Source organism: Pygoscelis adeliae, unplaced genomic scaffold, assembly GCF_000699105.1.
Source record: "Pygoscelis adeliae isolate BGI_AS28 unplaced genomic scaffold, ASM69910v1 Scaffold196, whole genome shotgun sequence".
Lineage (NCBI taxonomy): Eukaryota > Metazoa > Chordata > Aves > Sphenisciformes > Spheniscidae > Pygoscelis > Pygoscelis adeliae.
In genome coordinates, this window is record NW_008824936.1 from 111,035 (window position 1) to 118,525 (window position 7,491).

The following is a 7,491-nucleotide window of genomic DNA, read 5'->3' on the forward strand; positions in this document are numbered from 1 at the left end:
AGGTGGTGATGGGAAGGATAGAGATGGAAATTAAAAGGGCATCTGATGGCAGAAAGCTTTTGTTGCTAACTGCTTATCTTCAATTAGAGTGGCAGCAGTGACCACACAGATTAGAGGCTAGTGTTCTGGCTATTTTCAATAAGAAATCTGGCAACCAGATTTCCATTTTATGGCTAACCTAGAAGAACATATGTTTTCCCTCAAACATGTAAAATATGAAGTTTCTTTACTCAGGGAAATAAATTCTATGCATTGTAGGGAATCCTTTCTTACAAACCTTTTCAAATCTAACTGGTATAATTTCACATACTTGCTTTTTCTGACTTATAGGATACTAAAAGCATGGTAGATGCCAGTTCATCCACCTCGGAAACTAGATTAGTAACTAAGGATGTTTCTGCTATTAGCACAGCTTTTACTTTCATACTTTCAAATGATGAAATTTGTTTTGGCTGGTTGTTAGGTCAAACACTAATTATAAGTTAGTTTTCCTTGATGAAGAACCACAGAGTTTTTGCCAAAGATATTAAAATCTCATTCTTCTAGACAGAGGGTAGTCAGTGTACTGGTAATGAAAGAATTGTTTCTCATGTGAATGTAGTAATTCACACTTGGCTATTTGCAGCATGAGAACATTCTTTTACAACAGACATTACCCATTGCTAGAAGCATGCTGCCAGATTAAATGGATAAATGGTCTAATCTAGTGTGGCAGCACTCCTAAATTGACTAAAACAAAATTAACTTTAGTACTATTATCAGTGTACTTGGCTGTTGTGTATATGACAATGCCCTGGGAAAATTATGATTGATTGCTCTCAAGGCAACAGTTCCAATACAAAGTGTAATGGACACAGGAAAATAAGACAAAAGTGAACAAAATTGTGTGTTCTTGTAGTTGCTGAGATGACAATGTCAGCAAGTTCTGATCTTCTCATTCAGTCTTGCAACATATATAAGTTTTTTGACAAGCTGACAAACTGTAAGTTTGACTGACTCTAGCTACACCATCTTTCTCAGGTAACACCTTTTTTTTTACCTAGGTAATGCCCTTTTTTTCTCTGTCATCAGAAAAAGAAAACATCTCTTTCCAATCAAAATTTTTAGATCAGGAAAGAAACAATCATAATTGCACTCTGTTTGGTCATACCAGGAGTTCTAGGAAAAAGGTGACTGTTAAAAGTTTTCTCTATGCAGGGTACAGTGATATAAACATCACAAGATAAAACCAGACAACTACAAGTGGCCTTCCTTCTGGACTTCAAATCAACAGCTTTTAGCTTGTTACCTGTGGTAGAGATTATGAAGTACATCAACTTTAATTCCACCAATTAGTTCTTGTTTTTCTTTTCCCACGTCATTTAGTAACAGACCATAAAAAAAGTAAGTATGAAATGAAATAAGTCCTCAATTTTCTAAACTTTCTTTCCCACATAGGAGATTTTTAAAAAAGTGTAATTTAACTTCCTTTTTTGTCCTTCAGTTTCTTCAAAATTGCTAGATAGTTGTGAAGCATTGTTAGAGACCACAGTCTACTTTCTGACATGAGATTCTAAAGAATGTTGGGAAAAGAACAGTTACTAGGTAATCACATTACTTTACTTTTTGACAGTAGGATTATCTAAGATCTCAAATATCATAAGAATTTCTGTAAAAATGATATATTAGCCTCCTCTGAAGCAAGGTCAGGAAAATCACTATCAAATGAGTGAACAGATTTTTTAGTAATAAGAGAGGAACGACGCAAATTTCAAGGGTTGCAGTGGTCAGTTTATGCACTGAAGGGCACTAGCGCCTAGAAGCACCTCAGAGGTTTCTCACTGCAATTCCAATTCTGAAGTGGTTCAATCATTTACAGCATTTTGAGGATACACAAAAATGCTCCTTTTTTATTTCCTGTAGGCATGTCTTTTTCTAAAACCAAGATGAGTCATTTGCTTTAGAACTTATTTATTAAATTAATTGAATTTTTTGGATATTGTTTCGTATAATTTTAATTGAATTTATTTTGAGAGATTAAAAATAAGAAGAATAACCCACAACATTCTCAGATATAACCTGAGGGAAATATGTATTGCAGATTATCTTTGATAGACAACAACAGTCTGCACCCATTAAATAACCTGCTAAAGATAAGATACTACATAATGACAGCTTAAAGAAGAGTGACATAGAAGCTTTTAAATACACTGAACCTGCATCTGCTGCCAATGGTACATCATTCCATATGTAGTCCCACTGAAACCAATTGTGAGCAGAATTATTTTGTTAAATTTAGAAGAAATGCACCTAAAGCATTTATGTTTGGACGTATGTATTTATCTTATGTTGAATTTCAATATGGGACTGTTAAATGACCATGTCAAAGTTGATATGAGTTTTAACTCAGCAAAAACTAGAGGATCTAATCACCTTAATGTACATTTTCAGTTACTATCTGAGAGAAATCAACCGAAGTACATAGAGTGAGATGAGAAGGAAAAAGTGACAATTAACTGTCTGTCCTTCTACAAGTAAGCAAATAGCTCCAGCAACCTGCTGTTAAATTATTACACAAACCCTCAGGTTATAAAATGAAGGTACAGCCATTCCATATTACTTTTTCATGTCCTTTTGCGAGGTCAGAATGCCAGTAAGTTAGGGTGATGGATCTGCAGGGAATCTTTCTAAAGCATATTTCCCCTGTGCATGTATACTGCTGGTGTTTTTGCAGATGTATGGGAAATTATAGCATATCAGCAGTAGCAAGTTTATAGGTGAGATCAAGGGACTCTGAAAGTCTCAGAACAGTGAGGGAACACCTGGGTTTTGTGAAAAACTAGCAGTTGGTGCTCGAATTTGTCAGCTGTAACCTCTCCACAAAGGAGTGGTCTCTGTGGTCTACTTCAGAGAGTTAGTATAGTAGATACATGTAACTACTCTTCAAATTGCTAGATGACAAAGAATTTCAGCATTTTGAAAGAATCTGAGAACACATTATGGAGTTTTGCTTTGATTTTGCTTTCTGAAACATAATAGAACTGGAGAGAGATGACAACAGGAAGACCAGAGGATTTAGTAAAAAGCCTACATGAATCTTCTCGCTTTTAGATTCATGTAATGACCTCCAATATGTTAACATCATTTTGTGAAAAATATTGTCCTCAGGGGCCCTGCAGATCCTTACAGATTTGGTGCCACAGTCTGTGGCTTAATGGCTGACCTGAATGGAGGGCAAAACAAAGCTGTATTGTTTGGAAGAGCAGGGGAAAGACTGCAGTAAAAGCACCTTCCTTATCAGAGTGCAGGAAAGGTGGTGTTAGTTCCATTACTCTTTCTAATGACTGCCTGCTACCTTTCTCCATAAGCCTCCTCTGGGGCATTGTAAACCACAGCAGGCACATTGGCTGAGCAAGAAATCCCTTCCCCTTTCTGCACACAAAGCCTGTAATGGGACCTAAGGGTCTGCCTGAGGACCCTCAAGAAAATGGACTTCCATTAACTTTTTTTCTAGTCTATGCTTTATCATGACTGACTGTTTAATGGTCATTGTAATTCTATGTTTGCAGATAATGTGGCACTTGGTTTCACTGTAGTCCGTATTTGAATATAAAATTTTGCATGCTATAGCTTTCGCACATGAGAATTTGCATCCATAAAATGTGTTTAGACTATCTATAGATTTTTTTCTTCACTGGAATATGCATGATGAAGTATAATTTTTTTTTAATTTGGTTTCTTATTTTTTTTTCTTTTATTTCCATCATCACAACTTTAAAAAGCTTGTTTTTTGGTGAATATAAGGGGCAATTTTCAATGAAAATAAAAATTAAAACAGAGGATAGGTATGTTTTATAGCTGACTTTCCTGATGTAAATACATGCACATCTTCTAAAGGATAATTGCTGTTCAGTATCCTTTACATGCAACAATCATCTTCATTAAATTTTCAAATGATCTCCTGAGCAGTGACTTCTAAGATGTTAAAGTTAATGCTGTAGTAAGCTCAGATAATTGTGTAATAAATACATAAATACATCTAGGTATGAATTGGTAACTGCTTGAGTTAAGACAAATAATTTTAAGATACGTTTTCAGAGACAGGAGGTGCATGTTTGGAAAAGGTGCATGTTTAGAAAAAAATGCATTTAGCAGCCCAAATACACTTGACATGGATGTATGCTAGTCTCAAGAGGAGTGGATGACATGACAAAATTATTTTCTTACCTCCTCCATGCACATCCTCTCTCGGTACTCCTTCCACAGGAAGCATTGTGTCAAATGACATTTGTGACTTCAGCACTCTATGCTATATCAATACCGCATCATCAGAAAAGAAAAAAAATTCTATTTTAGATGTTTTCTTCTGTGTGTGTGTTTTTTTTTTTTTTAAACAAGGAAACAAAAACCCAAACATTTGTTCAAATCCAGGTGTCAGAAGACTTTTTTTTATCTATCTATCTATCTATCTATCTATCTATCTATCTTTTTTTAAATCTATCACGGAGTTATCTCTAGGTATTTTGTTCTTAAAACTGAAAGACTCTTGCCTGACAGGTGGCATATTTCTATACATTCTGCTCACAATTTTTTCCCTAAACATTGCCATATCAATAAGAGGTCATTTTTTCTATAGTATAGACTGTTTATGGAGTATCTGCATGCAATAACTGGTTATTTCTGCAGAACCGGTATCCAATTGTTTTTCTGCTTGGAGAAGAAAGAAGTGCAAGGTCTGTCAAAATAACAAGTACACGCAAATTGTGGCAGATCCTTCAGCTAATTCATCATGCAGGTCTAATTGTAAATGGGAAAAGCCAGTTTTAAATCCCATAGTGAAAGTAGTATTTATTGGGGTGATTATGGCCCAATATAGTGAAAAGTTTTCTTATCTCCTTGAAGAGTTCAGCTATACTGCATTGCAATGCCAGCATATAATTTCCTATTAATACCTTAATTAAAATGTCTCATATTTTGGGGCTTGTGATTTTAAGTATCCTTGCCACTCAATATAAAAAAATCATTTTTATACAAGTCAGTGGATGGATGACCTTATTTGAGCAAACACCCCATAGACCATAGACAGGCTAGAACACAATCCCAAACCCCCTGATTCCTCAGTAGGTAATACCAGAGAAAGATTGAGACCTTTCAATCTCCTTCCCACCAACAAAAGCCTCAGTTAAGCCTCGGCTGCTTATTTGAGCAATCCATTTAGGGGTGACAGTGGGAGCTGGGGATCTTCTCTGTAGAACCTGTGTGCATAAATATCTTGCAGCAAGGAGCCATCCACATTCTAGGCAATAATATCCACATTTGCTAGATATTTTTAAAGAAGAGCATAATCCAAATACAGATCAAATTGTTTGTACTATTGCACATTGAAAAAAAAGATTTTCACAAACATATGGAGAACTGTCTGCACTGTGAGTGTCGTCTACACAAATGATGTGGATGCTGATGTTGTTGCATATGTATATATGTTGGAACAAAAACATCTAAATCAGCGATGAGAAGTGTTAATGACAAGATTATATGTTCTTCTTGTTTGCTAGGAATAAAAAAATCCTCTAAAATATAAAAATATTGTCTTGCGTATGTGATGTACAACGTAAGTTTAAGGGATTCATTTTTGGTACTTATGGCTTGCAGCCATTGCACTTCCCTAATGAACATGTCATCTCCTCTAATTTGCCCTGAAAAACAAACAGGGCAGCATCACTCTATGTGCAGATGTTACTTTATACATTTAGGTCAAATGGAAGATTTTCTTGAAGTCAGTAGCCATGTTGTATGTATACCTGTGCACTTCTATATGATATTTTCCCTCTTACTCATCTGTGTCTACAATAAGATTTACAGGGGCAGAAATTCAATTTGCACATTCATTTTCTGTCATGAAGGACATGTGAATCCCAAATTGACTCTGAGAATCTGAAGATATCAGATTTTAAAATTGTTTGACACTAATAATGCCAAGTTTCCTTCTTAATTAAAATATCTTAATTTCACTCAAGAGGAGCGAAATTCAGTGAATCTCTTATGCTAATTGAGGGTCCGTCAAGCAGACAAACAGCATGTTATTAATTTAAAGACAGTCAAAATGATCACACATCTCAGAGATTATAATAGGCAGTTACTGACATTGGTGACACAATGCATTTCATTAGTAAGCCTTCTGTCACATGTTGGTAGCTATTCTGCCCTTAAAATAAAAAAATCCCTCAGAAATGGAATTAGACTTATGTTGTCAGTCAGAACAGGCAATAAATCAGCTCTATCTATAATCCTGACTCAAATCTAATTTTATTGCCTCTATATGTGGGCCGCTTAAAAAAAAAAATAATCCCTGAGTCCCAATTTTTTATTATGCATCAGCTATAAGGCCCACTGTGTCTTTGTTTTTTTCTTGCATATTAAAAAGTCACTTTCTGGCTGATTCAAAAGAACCGATATATTTAAAATTTTGAAGCAGCAGCTTATCAAATATTTTAGAAGTTAATTACCTCAAATATAGTGCTGGCCAAAAGCAGATTCCAGCTCCATAGATCATTCATATCTTGGTATCTCACATCTCTATATAAGCAGAATTCCATATGTTGATGCTTCAAGTATGGGTAACATATGATTTATATTGGTTTTATACCTGAAATTTATTTGTTTCTGTTCTCTGACAAGATGAGAAAATAATGTGTCTTGTCTTGTCTCAACACATACAACTCAAAATCCAGCTTACAAAACTGGAGAAACATGCATCTTTTTGTCATATACATGGTTCACCTACAATCAGTTTAGGTATTTGTGGACGAGATTACACCCACTATCTTGTTCAGTATACACTGTGCTTTCTCTTTCACCCAGAGCCCTTAACATGTACAGGATAGATGCCAAGTTCAGTAGTTATTTTGGTTCCTTCAGATTTTGTAATAGTACCTTGCTTTTGGCAGTTTATATGCAAGTTGTGACAATTCAGCCAGGTATTACCACTAGTGACTTCACACATCTTATGTTCTTGGTGAGCTAGTGGGTAGCTTGACCACTGCTGAGGAGACCTTTTTCATACATCTCACCAGGAAACAGTAGAACACATTTCAGAACAGTCAATGAAATTTAGGCTAGACTGGCAGAGATTAGCAGTAAAATTCTTTTGAAGACTTCAACAGCAGCACAGAGAAAAGAACAGAATTAGTTTAGATTATAATGAAGAGAAGCACAATTATACACGCAGAATATACAGCAATGTCAGAATTATATTCTTGGCTGCTTCCAAAGAGGATTCAGCAACTATTGTAAAAATCAGTGATTCTGAGTGTCAAAAGTTGGAATTCCTGCCTGTGGTATCATTTGTCTCACTAAAGAAGACAACATAGGGCCCAAGTAACTCGTGTTATCTTTAGTCAGTGTCAGGGGATCACTCAAGCAGAAATCACGTAGCTTTTGTGTTGTTAAACTCAAATCAGTTCACCTTGTTCATCTTAGCATGTCCTGGGAGGAGTAGGGTATTACGAGGAC